The sequence below is a fragment of the Cyanistes caeruleus genome, chromosome 4 (genome assembly GCF_971803275.1).
Source record: "Cyanistes caeruleus chromosome 4, bCyaCae1.hap1.1, whole genome shotgun sequence".
Taxonomy (NCBI): Eukaryota; Metazoa; Chordata; class Aves; order Passeriformes; family Paridae; genus Cyanistes; species Cyanistes caeruleus.
This window is the reverse complement of record NC_141704.1, coordinates 13,216,885-13,231,314: the sequence shown is the minus strand read 5'-3', so window position 1 is coordinate 13,231,314 and position 14,430 is coordinate 13,216,885. Positions and strand designations below refer to the sequence as shown.

At 43.7% G+C, this 14,430-nt stretch overlaps 1 protein-coding gene and 1 long non-coding RNA gene across 7 annotated transcripts in view; one reads left to right on the top strand and one right to left on the bottom strand.

The window, feature by feature from the left end:
- Window positions 1-14,430, bottom strand: part of LHFPL3 (LHFPL tetraspan subfamily member 3) — a 232,676-nt gene that overhangs the window by 20,188 nt on the left and 198,058 nt on the right. The gene's annotated exons all lie outside the window — the stretch shown is intronic.
- On the top strand, window positions 2,137-6,084 carry LOC147653432 (uncharacterized). The gene is made up of 3 exons (XR_015286129.1): window positions 2,137-2,282; window positions 4,050-4,136; window positions 5,586-6,084. It is a non-coding gene; the product is annotated as an uncharacterized LOC147653432 (long non-coding RNA).

The following is a 14,430-nucleotide window of genomic DNA, read 5'->3' as shown; positions in this document are numbered from 1 at the left end:
GATGCCACAGCAGGTGGCACAAAGAAGGCTGTGAGCATGAGAGAAAACAAGGTCTGACTTCTTCTCATGGTCTCTTATCCCTACAGTTTTGCCATTTAAGCATTTCCAGGTGCCTGTTTCACCAGAAACATCCATCAAAATAGCACAAGTTAAAGCACATTTGCAGTTGAGGTTTTAAATTCCAGGATAGGGAGTATAGAATTGTTGAGGCTGAAAAAGGTCTAAGATCATTTATTCTAACCTTGAACCCATCATCACCACGTTCACCACTAAACCATGTCCCTCAGTGCCACATCCACACACTTTTGAGCACTTTCAGAGAGAGTGTTTCTATCTCTTCCCTGGCAGCCTGTTCCTCCTGACCACTCATTCAGTGAAGAAATTTTTCCTAGTATCTAACCTAAACCTCCTCTGGTGCAACTTCAGGACATTTCCTCTTGTCCTGTCACTTGTTACCTCCTCTCAGGCAGTTGTAGAGAGTGATGAGGTCAGCCCCAAGCCTCCTCTTCCCCAGGCTAAACAACCCCAGCTCCCTCAGCTGTTCTTTGCAAGAATTGTGTTGAGTGTGCAAGCACTGGTGTCTGCTGCCAAGGGCCAAGACTTGGGTTTGAAGCTGGTTGTTCCTGCCAATAGATTTTGTTTTATAGAGCTTTATTTGCATCAGTTCTTACTATGGGAGCAATAGTGGGAGATACTTCCCTCACCCTGTGATTTATCCATATGTGGGTTATGCTCCAAACTCCTCCCCTGCCACAGTGGTGATCCTGTGGGAAGACCTATTTGCACCTTGCTCACCACTGCATCTCTTTGGCAAGATCAACTCCTTGTTTATTACTGGTCTTTTGCTGCAAATATTTAAACCAAAATTCCTATTTTCTATCTGCCAGATGACAGCAGTTTTCTTGTCTTGGTGTCAGAGGCTCAGAGAACTGCAGAGGTCAGCAGGCACCTCTGGGGTACCACTGTTCAGAGGGTCAGCTAGAGCAGGTCACTCAGGGACATGTCCAGTCAGGTCCATCAATGGAGATTCTAGCACCTCTCTGGCAGCCTGCTCCAGAGTCTGGTTCTGTCTTCTTTACTGGGCCCCCATCATATATTTATACACACTCACCAAGTCCTTATTGAGCCTTTTCTATTCCAGGCTGAGCAACACCAGCCCTTTAATCCTTTTCTCACAGGAGAGTTGCTCCAGTCAGTTCATCATTCTACTGGCTCCTCACTGGACTTTTCCTGGTATGTCCACATCTCTCTTACACTGAGGAGCCCAACACAGGCACTGCAGGTGTCACCAGTGCTAAATGGAAGATCCTGTGAACCTGCTTTGGCACAAGGGCACATCCCTGGCTCACAGGCAGTTTGCTGTCCTCTAGAACCCCAGGTCCTTTCCTCTCAAGCTGCTTTCCAGCTGGGTGTCCCACAGTGTATTCTGGTGTGTGGGCTTGTGCAGGACTGGGGGTATCCCAGCTTCACAGGTTCCTACCCACTCATTTCTCCAATCTGTTGAGGTCTCTCTGGATAGCAGCATAACTCTCTGCTGCAGTTTTTTATCTGCTGTATCATCCAGCTGGACTTTGTGCCACTGATCACATGGCAACCCTTTAACCTGGCATTTCAGCCAGCTTTTGGTCCAGCTCACTGTCTAGTTATTTGGCCTACACTTCATCACCTTGTCTGTGGAGTTTTGGCAAGCACTCAGAATTGCTGCTAAAGTCAAGATGAACAATGCCACTCACTGCATTCCCTGGGATCACTGAGGCAGTCGTGTTGCTGTACAAGGTTTTCAGGTTTTCTCAGGTGTGATTTCCCCTTTGTAAATCCAGGCTGACTACTTCCACTCAGCTTCTTGTCCTTTGTGTTTGGAAATGATTTCCAGGACTATTTACTCCATGACCTACCCAAGGACTGAGGTAACACTGACATGTACATTGCTCCCTACATTGTCCCTCTTGGAGATAGGAGTGACACTAAATGTCTTGTCTATGATAAATGCAAATGCAAGGTAAATGCAAAAATTATTTCCATAGTAATCTTCTTACTATGGGAATGGCAATCTTTCCAGGTGCCTTCCCCAGCAGCAGTTTTCCTTAATGGCTCCCTCTGTTCCAAACCCTTAATTTCCTGCTGTTCCCTTTTCAGGGGGTGTGACCAGGACGCCAGCCCAGTCACTGGAATGTTTCCTCACACGCCGGGCTGTTTCCAGAGGCCTGAACCTCTGCCACAAGCCCATTCAGCTACTGTGAGGAGGGAGTGCAGTGAGAGCAGCTTGGAAGACGGAGTGGGAAGTATGAAAATCTTTTAAAGCTACTTTTTTTTCTCTCCTCTCCCTTTCCTAATCGGTTCTTGGTCCTGAAGAAACTCCTGTGGGATGCTGCTGTCAGAAACTCGTCTCCCTTCCCCCCTTATTTTCATTGCTCCCTTTGCAGGTGACAGGCAATTTTCTCCCATTTATTAAGGTTATCTTTTCCTATACCCATCACAGGTTTCAATCTCCTCTGTCCTTTTCTGCTTTCCATTCTCTTCTTTTTTATTCTATGAAGAGAAAAGAAGGGAGCACTGGCATCCCAATTATTTATATGCAAATATTTCCTCTACTTTTGTCCTGATTTAGCAAAAGTTAGAGTCCTAAAGGAGGAGGCAAGACAGTCCCTTTTATTCCCATCAGGCATTCTTGCAGCTTCATTCCTGGCTAGCAAAGCAGTTTACAAGACCAGTGGAAAACTGACAGTCTTTTATCCCTGCTGCAAAATTTGTTTTATAATTATGTACCCTATTCTAAAATGTATATGTGGCCCTAATCCTCCTAATATGTAGGGCTTAATATGTATAAAAAGCCTGCTATGTACATAATCTCAGCACAGAATTTCAATTTCTAGAAAGGCTGAGACTGAATTAAAAAGGAAACACTCTGCATGGCAATGAGCTCATTTTGACAGGCTGAATTAATTTTAAATAATAAGGAAGTAATTTCCATCTCACTAAATGCCTGCATTTTTCTGTAAAAATAAAACACTATAGGCAGAAAGATACTCTTGAGAAGTTGACTCTCATAGAGATAAGCAAGCCAGATAGCAATTAAAAAAGTAAATAAATCATAATTACAATAGTAAAAGGTAGTATTAAGTATTAATGCACTTCAAGCCCAGCTAGTTTGACTGATTTCTGCTTTATCTCATTAGCTTTATAATCAGAAAAATATAATCATATGAAGATACATAGATTTAAACACAGACAAATACCTTGAGCAGCTAGTCATGGCTGTTTTAAGGATGCAGTCATAACTGCCTGATGCAAAAGAAAAGAGCATGAGAAAAAAAGACATGGGAAGAAGTAGAGAAAGAGATCTCTACACTACCATCCCTGGTCCCCACTGCCCAAACACGTAACAGGCTCGCAAATGAAATGTTCTGCAGGTGGTCACACAGGGGACATGGCTTACTTTGTGGAAGCATGACCAAAAGCAATGATGCTTTCCATGAGAATCAGGACATGGTAATACCCTTCTGGAATTGAGAAGTGATGTTCAACTCTCTCCTCTAGAAGCTGGGGTTCACTTCTGTACTTCAGACTAGAAGTACTTCAGTCAGGAGAGTTTTCCCACCGCCAGGCTGGGGACACAACAGGGCCCGTGGCACTGTGGTGCTGAGGGTTTGCACTAGAGCCTCTGGGCCATACTTTGTTTAATGAACTGTGAACAGGATGCCCTGGTAGATCCATGGTGCTCCCCTGCCCTGTACCCACCAGATACCCTCTACATCTCTCCTTGAACAATGAATTATTTTTCACACAGCATCAGGAGGAGCATCTAGGTCGTGGGTGTCTGTGTTTTTTTGCATTCTCCCCTTCTCTAGTATATGCTCTAGCATTCTGAGTCAGGGTGTAAGGCCCTTTCCCAGACTGTAGACAAAAAATCCACCCCCTTTTTTAACCTTTTTTAACAGCATGGTGGTTTGAACATCTACCTAAAATGGGAGATCCTGGTGCAGCTCTAATCCTTGCAATAGCTGCTTCACTACAAAGTGTTCTCTAAAATGTATCTTTCTTTGTCCTAGAAATGAAACTGGGAGAAAGGGAATATGAAAAGCAAGATCAAGGATGACATTGTAGCCTGGTGACAGGAGCACTAAGCTGTGGAAAAGGTGATCTGACTTCCCTTCTCTGCTCCCATTAATATTTAATAGTCATTAAATTAACAGTCAGGGATGTGCAGGATTAACTACAGGTCAGCATCCTCATACTTATATCTGAATGAATGAGATAGTACTAGCATGGATGGAAATAAGCTATTAGCATTGAGCACAGACAGTATGCCAGTAATAGGCATGAATTTAAATGATTTTAACACTGTCCCTGAAAACCAAAACAATGAAATGGCTGCTCCAATACAGAGACACACAAACCCTACACTAGTGCTGAAACCTCCAGAACCAACACCCACAGAGATGTGAAACTCAGAGATGTGTAGCTCAAAGGATTTGCAAGAGACTGACACTGCTGATCACAGGGAAAACAGCCATAGACAATTTTTCATGCACCCAATAGCAATGCTCTCAAAATGAGCTGTGAAGGATGCTGTACCTGGTGCACCTGCATTGCCAGGGGAGGAGCTGAGGACCCCTGCACCAAGCCATCAGGCTCATTTGCAGGCCCATTTGTAGGGTTGGAATGGCTGATGGTTGGAGCCACAGGAGTGTCCTGCTCCCTTCCAGCCTGGCTCTGACACTGAGACACAGAAGAACCTGACCTCTCTCCTGCAGTTCCTGTTTTGGGTGGAACTTGGGAGCACCATTGACTGCAGCTGTTAGTGCAAGATTCCCTCATGTTTTCCATGCTCTTTAAAATAAAAAACAGTCTAATGTCAAACTACTTTTCTACTTCTGGAGGAACCACTCTGATGGCCAGCTTGTTCCCTCATTCCTCAGTGGAGAGAACAAGGGGACAAGCCTGTTCATCTATTTTGGTGGACTTGTTTGCTATCTCCCTGTTTAGGGAAGGCCTAAACCTGGTGGGAACACCAGCTGTAGTTTCCCTGTGCAGATGAGCAGAGAGGAGGAGGGCTGTCCTCCACAGAGGGATGCCTGCTGGATTTGACCAGACAGCTCAGATCTCAGGCAGCTTCTTTTCCCACAGTTGCTAAGAAACCAAAAACAATCAGCTGCTGCATCAACTGTTTAGTACATTTTTCCCTCCATTCGTCTCATTCTGGATTACAGCAGCTTTAAGAATTGCTGGGCTTTCCCTGTGCTTCTGATGGTGAGGAGCTGGGCAAGCAGAGTGCTGGGGAGGGGAGCTGGCCTCACTGCCTTTTGCAATAGGGCTCCAAGCACACAGGTTGTTTCCATATGTGGCCATCAGGGATTTCCCTCCCTTGAACTGTCTGCAGGTGTCAGGAGCACCTATTCCTTTACATGTGTCATTCCAGAGCACTTTCAGCTCCCTTTACAACTGCTGTCAGTACATTCACCTGAGTCACCAGTAGCTCCAGCTGTGATTTTAATGAAACCTGTTGTCCAATTCCTGTTTCAGTGTTTTGAATGTCTCCATTTATACCCTTGCAGACCTGGCTCTGGCTATCTTCTTGCCCACAGGTTGCCTGGGAGAAGGATTGCCCTGCAGGATTTTGGAGTGCCATCAGGAAAGAGACCATACAGGCTTCCCCATGGCTGAAAGCCAGATGGCCAGTGAGCCACTGAACAACAAAACCCCACAGGAGGTTAATACCTGCTGGGAACATCACCCTGGAGAAAACCCCCACCCACATTTAGCCACAGTAACAAACTAATGAGAAAATAGACTTGGGAAAAATCACCCTTGGTCAAGGCAGAGGCAGGTTTCCAGATATGCTTTGTTAGTGGTAGCACAAGGAATTTGTCTCTGGTTGAAGGGTCTGGAAGGCTGCTAAAAAAAACTTTGGGGAATAACCTTCCCTGCATAAATGACTATGTGAACTTCGCTTCTTTATTTCTCTGTCATGTCAGCTCAGCTGCATGTTCACTATTAATAATAGGTCCAACTCCACAGAGACTCGTAGTGTCTTGGAAATGTCACCTATCAAGGTACACAAATAAAGCTAGAACAACCTCAAAATATTAACTGCTCTGTGTGTTTGCTAATAGTTCTGTGCTGACTGTGAGGGCTGGATTTCTGTTCCCAGCACAATACCTGTAAATTCTTCTGGTTCCCTGGTGGGCTGGGATTGTTTTTATTAAGTGGTTACGTGTCATGCTTCACTTATGTGGAACCTTCTGTTTTCTGATGGAGCTTGTGGCTCTTACAGCAAGTTACAGCCTTTTTTCCTGCGGCCTTGGTAGAAACTCCTTGTTGTATCAGCTCATATATTTTGTAACTCCAGCGAATAAATCTGTGTGTTGTGCAGGTCAGTAAAACAGAGATCCCTACTGCTCAAGAAAGAAGTGACACAGTGCTGGGAGCAAGAAGGACCTTGGCTTGTAAACTAAGAATGTTGTGCTGAGCCAACTCTCCTGGGAGCTCCTGCTCTGTGGTGGGGCAGCATGATGAGGCACTAATGTGTGGTATAAAAACTGTGCAGGGCTGAGGGCAGTATGAGGCCATGTGAAGCAGCAGCTCCACAGTGGCCAGGGGAGCCCGGAGACAGGCATTCCCCAAGAACAGGAAAGTATGAAAATGAAGTTCTCACCTTCCATGTGTAAGGTCAGACCAGAAGTCCACTCAGTCCATACCTTTTTTCTGGCAGTGGCCAGCAGTGGATATGTAGCGCAGGGCAGGGAAAGCCATAAGGAAGTTTCCTCAAAATTATGTACTATCCAACAATTTGGAGGGGGGAATTCGGGAGCCCAGCAGATATCATTGCATGTAAGGGTCCTGAAAATCTTTCCACCATGAATATATCCATTTGCTTTGTGAACCTTTTCAGCATGTAAAATCCCAGAAGGGGAACTACAGGAAAGTGAAGTCTGGGTCACCCAGGATGTGGCTGCCTGAGTGTCCTGAAGCTGCAGCCCTAGGCACTGTGTCATCCATTAAACCATCTTCCTCTCCTGAGGGTGAATAAGCACTGACCTCACTTCAAACTACCCAGGAGACAACAATCACCCAGTCAGTCATTAATTTTTCAAGTAGTGTGTGTGGCTTCAGGTTTAGAAGGGAAAAAGGCTGTTCCCTCAATCTCAACAGCATTGTTTGCAGTGACCTTGTGTGTGCCCCATTCTAAAGAAGAGAGGGAGACTTTTTGTGAATTGTGGAAAGAGTTTGCTGCACCTTCTGGTAGCATCATGGATGATGAGGAGAAATAAGAATGGGGATCACTGACTCACTGAGTAAATGGCCATGTTACCTAATTGGGTTCCTCCAGACAGCTGCTATGCTTAGCAAGAATAATAACTGTATTATTACATGATAGTGCACAATTTATCAAATACTGCCAAAAGAATACGTGTTCCCTGTTTATTTATTCTTCAGAGCAAAATACTATTTTTTTCCCAACATGTTTCTATTGGACAATGGTTAAAAACATATTTTGCTGTCTGAGTTCACTGTTCCTGGAAAAGGCTGGGTTAAATCTTCAGGATGATCTAATTAGAGAAACAGCTCCTAAACCACCAGGTAGGAAGAGGACACTGTAGGACCCAGCACATCACTAGGATGAACTATATTTGGAAAATTTGCATTATTTTTTTGTTTTTAATTTTCTACCTGAAAAGTGACATTGTCTATTTACTGCACACATGTGAATCCCCAGGCCAGCAGTGGTGAGTTGCTACCTGGTTTGTAGGTTTTACAAAGCAGTCTGAGCATTACCTGTGCTTTCTCTCACGTGGGCAGCCTATAAATACTGACTGTTGCCTTTTGTACAACATGCTCATCAAAGGTTATGGGAAGCAGACAGTTTTTGTGGGGCTCAGTAAACTTTACCACTGTCAGTGACAGAGTTGCCTCTAAAGCTGATGAAAAGCTGTGCACTGTTACAAGGCTCTGGAAAAGATCATGAAAAAATATTTATTATTAGGGGCATATAGCCTACATATTAATTAAATTCTAAGCATGTGAATGGAGCATCAAAATATTTTGTACAAGTTATAATTAATTAGTCAAAGAATTTACAAGGAATTCAGTTAAGTCATGACTTGCATATATTTTGCAACATTTTTGAGAACCTATTACAACTGACTTGACAATCTTAGCTGCAGGATATTATGTCCATTATGGGTGACTTTGGAAAAATGGATTTAGCCCTTTCAAGCCCCCTAATTTTGGATGCAATTTTTGCAGCATCTTCATCTTAAAAAAAACGAACCAAGAAAAAAACCCCAAAAAACACCAACCAATTGAAAAATCACATGAATATACAGGCTCTAAACATCTAAACTTTAAAGGGTAATGCAGGGCACCCAAAAATTGCCACCTACCTATAAGTACTCTAGTTTACAGACTTGAATTAATTACTCTTGTATATGTTTTCTTAAATCATCAGTACCCTTTTTTTTTTGTTTATTAACTTTGATATGCAACTGACAAGTCTATTTGTTACTCTGCAGTGATATACTTAACCACAAATAATTATTGTTATTTAGAAATCTTTATGGCATCTCTGATCTTTCTAATCTGTTATGAATGTTGTCTTTAAGGAATATGAAAGTGGATGTATTAATTACAAACTGCTTCAGAGGCGGCTCCTGTCAGGCAAATAATTTTCTGTAAATCAGAGAGCTGAAATAGCTGCTTGGATATGATAAATATTTTAGAATCTCATACTCAGCCTAAGTACCATACACAAGGTAGAGGTGAGTGAGTGTCCTCTGGATGGTAGGCAGTGTACCCTCTGCTCAAGAGACTCTACTCTGATAGTATCTTGTGGTCCTCATTCCTTTATTTTTCCACTGGGGAACAAAATAATTAAATCTGGGAGTAGACATAACCAGACACTTTCCCTATCCAAATCTCAATCATGGTTTCCTTTCCAAAGGGAACTTTTCTTCAATGTAACTTTAGTGTAATGTCAGATCTTTCACAGGCATTTAAAATACTTTCCATTTGTAATAACAGACTGGAGGCAGGAAACATGCAGCAGCTGTATCTCCTCCCCAGAAAGGATGTTTCTGACTCAGGATAGGCTGTAGATCCTGTGCTACAAAAATGAATGGCAGACAAAGACTGGTTTACTTGGACGTAAGTAGAGGAAGGCTAACTTGGGCAGGAGCATGGGATGGATTCCTCCTCCAGCTGCCTGCACTTTGTGCAGAGAACTACAGAGCAAGAGAGTCACTGCTCATGTCTCATTGAAGGCAGCACCTCGACACCAGAGGCAGGAGTTTTAGGTGGGACATCAAAAGATGATTTGAAAATAACACAGACAAGACTAATTTCCTGAGAAAAACCAAGGAAAACTTGGAAACTGGTATGATTTGAACTTTGCCACCTGAGAGGTGGCACTCAGGGAGGAGGTTTTGTGTTGTAGGAGGCCTGGGAGAAGGAGGTACCATGAAGAGGAAAAGAAAATATGCATCTCAGAAGAAAGGAGGAGAAAAGTAGGAAAAGCCATAGAATAGTTTTATGGAAACTTTTGAGAAGTTGAACCACAAATCTGACAAAAAGGATGAAGGTGAAACAGTGAAAGGATTTATTGTTGTTTGCTAAGGAATTTAAACTAGGAATTTATTTTAGTTGTGACATTTTGAGGGAAGACAAGGTGAGCATCAAGAGGGTCAGAATGGAGAAGGTTATGAAAACTGAGGATGAAATTATCAATGGCTCTATTGTGGGAACAAATAGTAATAGATAATTTTGTAGGATGCTCTTGAGGAAATGTCAGCAGGATTAAATGACAGAATCAGTCTGGAGAGAAGACAGAGGATGGTGATAATGTTGAAAATAGTGCTGGGGGTGTGTGCTGCCTGGATACAGAAGCTAATAGGTTTACCAGCTACAGTCAAACAGGGTAGGCATGTGCCTTAGAGCTTAGGCAGGGAGGTTGGACCAGATGACTGTGGTCTCTCCCAACATCACCCATTCTGTGATTCTGATATTTAATCCAGTGCAGCCCCTCATATACACTTACCCTTTGAATCACAGAATCATTAAAGTTGGAAAATACTTCTAAGATCACTGAGTCCAAGCATTATCTCATTAATCCTGCTTTGTTCAGAGAAGCTGTCTGGACAGTGTTTGAGGGTTTTAGATATTTGCTCTGAAAGTTTAGCAGGATGGAGGTGTACATGTGCTGAACCTCCTGCTTACTGGGTCCAATCTGTACTGCACAGCCAACCCATGGGTGTGTGCCACGCTCAGAGGTCACAGTGGCTATGATCACACCTGTGTCCAGGATAAGCACCCCCTTTCTCTCCTGTCCTAACAAGTGGCCCTTTCCCACTTACCTGGGCAGAAGCAAGTTTTACAAACTGAAGGGATTATATGCTGGGTATTGAACATACCACAAAATGTACATATCTATGCACATCTGCTCTCAACAAGGGACCATCTGCCCCACTGTTTTTTGGATGGTTTGGTGTGTCATGCCCTTGAGTCAGGCACCTGAAGCCTCTCCTACAGGGATTATATGATGTTCAGCTGGAGGTGAGCATGTTCCCTGCAGAGATATGCTATTGATAGGAAGATGTAATGACTTAGACGAAATCATTACTCATCTTTCCAGTAAGTTGTGTCCTGATTTAGTAACATATTCCATTTGGGGATCATATTGTCTCTGGTGAGTCTGCTTTACAACAGCAGCGCAAACAAACAAAGTTTTGATATGCTTTTATCAAAGATTTGTCCCTAGTGTCCTTTGATTTACTTCTTGAGATCTCCTCTGGCATGAACTGGATAGAGGCAATATTTTCTCCCCCTCAAAGTGGATCTGAGCTCAACACCTCTGAGAATATATGAGCTCTGCCTTCAGAGTTGGCTTCAGGCATTCTAGAGAATGACTGTCCTCCCCTTAATGTATAATAGACTGAAGACAGCTCTATGTCTTCATTTCAGTGAAATTGTTTTTTTCTGCATTTCCTCGACATCCAGATAGTGGTGCTTTGGGTGCCCCAAGCCAGTACCAAAATGAAGAAAACATCCTACTTTCTTTGGTTTTTTTTCTGGCTGACAAAAGGAATTGCAAAGGTATATGCTCTCCTGCCCTTTAACCCCATTTGCCTCTCTAGTGAGGACCAAAATTAATGACAGATCAGATTTGTCAGCAGGGGAATATTCTTGCATTTTGAAATGTTTGTAATTGTGTCACAGGGGTTGGAAATGGAACTAACCTATTAATTACCCTTTATACCACTTCAAGTCTGTTAAAGATGGGTTCCTAGAGCAAGAGCTGTATTTTTCAGTGCACATTTTGATATGAAATAGAAATCTATAATCAGAAAAAAAATGATTCCATGAGCACCAATAGAGAGTCTTTTATCTCTAGTCTGAATTTCAGGGGATCATTTCCTGCTGAAAATGCTGATTGAGTAGATGAGTGCTTGAAGTCTATGTTGCTAGCATGATTGTCAATAGGACTACAAAAGGGGAATGTATCTTAAGAAATAAGAAAATGTTCTTACAGATGAGCATGTTGAATTACTGGAAAATCCAAAATAGCTGTTCATGAGGAAGACAGGTAAGGCAGTGTATGTAAGAGCATCAGCCTGCTCTAGCTCAACTCATGTATAATAAGTCATATATATCTAGCTCAACTCATGTATAATAACTTGCCAGTTTAATGTATTGCCAGGTTGAGAGAGGCTGCTGGTCTGTCTGGGTTTCTGCCTGTTCTATTCTTTGTTTTATTCCATCCTGTTTTATTCTGGATGCAGAGAAGGGATATCACATGCTGCCACTATGAAGGATGCCTAAAATATACAGAAATCCAACCCTTAATACTGGATAATTTCTGATCCTTTTGGTTATGTTTGATGAGTAGTTCATTTATGGTTTCCAAGCACTGTGGTCCCCATGGCACTGACAGCATCCACCTGTCACTGGAGTGCCTGTGGTAGCGCAGGATTTGGGGTTGCAGACACCGGCATAAGCCCAGCCAAGCTGTCTTCCATAGGAACTGTGGAAGAAGGACTCTGCTCTTGTCTGTGACCAACCCCAAGGTCTTTGTCCTGCTTCAGATCTTCATGATCTGGTGGCTGTTGGTCATAGGGAAATGTTGGCATTTTGGGGATACATGATGCAGAAAGGCTGGCCAGCCCTGATGGAGGATTAAAGCTGCTCTACTGAAGGAAAGAAGCTTGAGATCTGCTGAGCTTTTCAATGTCTTTGATAAAGACCCTGCAATTTTCACATATCAGGAAGTTGGATAGTCTTTGGGCAAGAGAGGCATTGGTGTTCCACTGGGCAGATTTTGCTTTCTCAGCTGTCCCATGGGCTCTCAAGAGCAAGTCAGTCTGTGGCCCTCAGCCAGAAAAGCACTTAGATAAGAGCACACCTCTCAGTCCATGGATCATCCTGCTGAATTCATTAGGGTTCCTATGCACTTCCAGGAAACAATGTGCTTTGCTGGGCTGTCTCAAGTCCCCGTTTGCATAAAGCTCCTCCACATCCCTTGAAGCTATATTAATTTTCTGGATGGGGTAGGGATTCTACCCAAGAGCACACTCCTTGCTTGAGTTATAACCACACTTCCAAAAGTGAATGAGTGAGTGTGCTTCTGCTTGAAGTTAAAAGCACCATTCTTTTGGGTTGTGAGCAACACCAGCCTCAGGGAAGGGAGAGCTGTGCCTACACACTATTCCAGTGATAAGCACAGAGACGCTTGTTTGCTCCCTGAATAATATGACTTTGAGTTCAAAGTTGGCAGTGCTGGAGAGGATCAGCATGTGGCTGAACACAGCAGGTGGGGGCAGAGGAAGAGGGTGTGTTACCCTTTTTGCTATGGGTGGCTCCCAGAGCCCCAGAGGTGGCACTGGAACTGCAGCATGAATGGGGGATGGGTCAAATAGAAATGTTGGGACAGAAGATGCACAAGCATCTAGCAGCAAAGGACAGCCAGGGATTAGGACATAAGAGGAGAAATGTCCTGATGAAGGCGTGCCTAGCTCTGTGGTGCAGGGAATATCTGAACAGGGAACAGAGGCAACTCAACAGTAGGCAAGTGAGCAGGCACTGACCATTCCAGAGAGCAGTGACTTTTGTTTAATGCTCTTGTGGGGCAGATGAAGCAGCACACAGCAGCAGTGTGGACAAATTGCACACCACCCAGCATCAGAGGAGCTTGTGCTTGCCTGGGAAGCACAGAGGGGTTGTGGTAACTGAGACTTCAGAGAAGCCACCAGGGAGAGAAACCAGTCTCCTAATCTGACAAGGTCAAAAACATGTGGCTGAAGGGTGAAGGAAATTGTAGGAGACCATTTGGATCAATGATGGCATTCTGTGAGTAATTTTCTGAAGATTTAATCTTCACGTGGGGAATAAAACTGCACTGAAGGTCTTTAGAAAAACGATTCCTGTTGTTTGCTCAGGATAATGTAACTGGTGAAGGTATCTGTGTTTCAGGGTTTGGTGAGGGATGGAGGGAGGCTCAAGGAGGAAGGCAGCTGAGACAAGAGGATCTGCAGAGGAACATGGGGGAGCAAGATCCAGTGGGCCACAGTGTCTGGCCCTGTGGGTACTACTGGGATTGGCTGAGTGTGTAACATTGGCCTGTTGTCATGCTAAGAGGAAGAAACAGTGTGTAAGTGGACTTACACCCTTGTGTGTGTGTGTACGTGCAAGAGGAGATGATTACATTCAACACTCTGCAGTGGTCCTTCAGGTCTGTCCACTCTTACCACTGAATTTGTGTCCTGGTGTCAGCCTCTTCTACATGCACACAATTTAGAACCACAATTACTTTTTTTGGCTGAAATAACAGAATCATACAAAAACAAGCAGGAGGGAACTTCAGGAGGTCATGTGGACCGCTTCTTGTCCCAAGGTAGGCTAATTGCATCAGAGTCACTTCTGATGGTGTTGATTAATATATTCCTAGGGCTTTACAACACTGGAAAGTCACGGCTCCCTTAGGGAATTGTTTCCTCTGTTTGTTCTCCCCACTGCTGGAAAGGCTGTGGGAATTTGGTTCATCATATCTGAGTTGAATATTTCTTTCTGGAATTTAAAACATGGCTGCAGGTGCTATAACCCACACATAGGCACTGAAAATCAAACCACGCTCATTTGTGGACTTCTCCCTCACACTTATAAAATAAGAGAACTGAGTTGGAGACATCCTTGGCATAGAAGGAAATCAGTGGGGAAACCAAGCTTCTTCTAGCAGCACTGGGTTTACACAGAAACCAGAGATGTCTGAGTAAGGACATCAGCATGAAAACCCCAGATTATATGAATGAATAGGCTGAAATATTGCAGGACTTAGCAGCTCTCTGCCAGATAAGGTGTCTGAGAGACAACTGGTTCCATCAAGCCTGTAGTGGGGGTCAGAACATTGAGAGGAGGGAGGTGCAATCAAGAGGATTAGCCCAG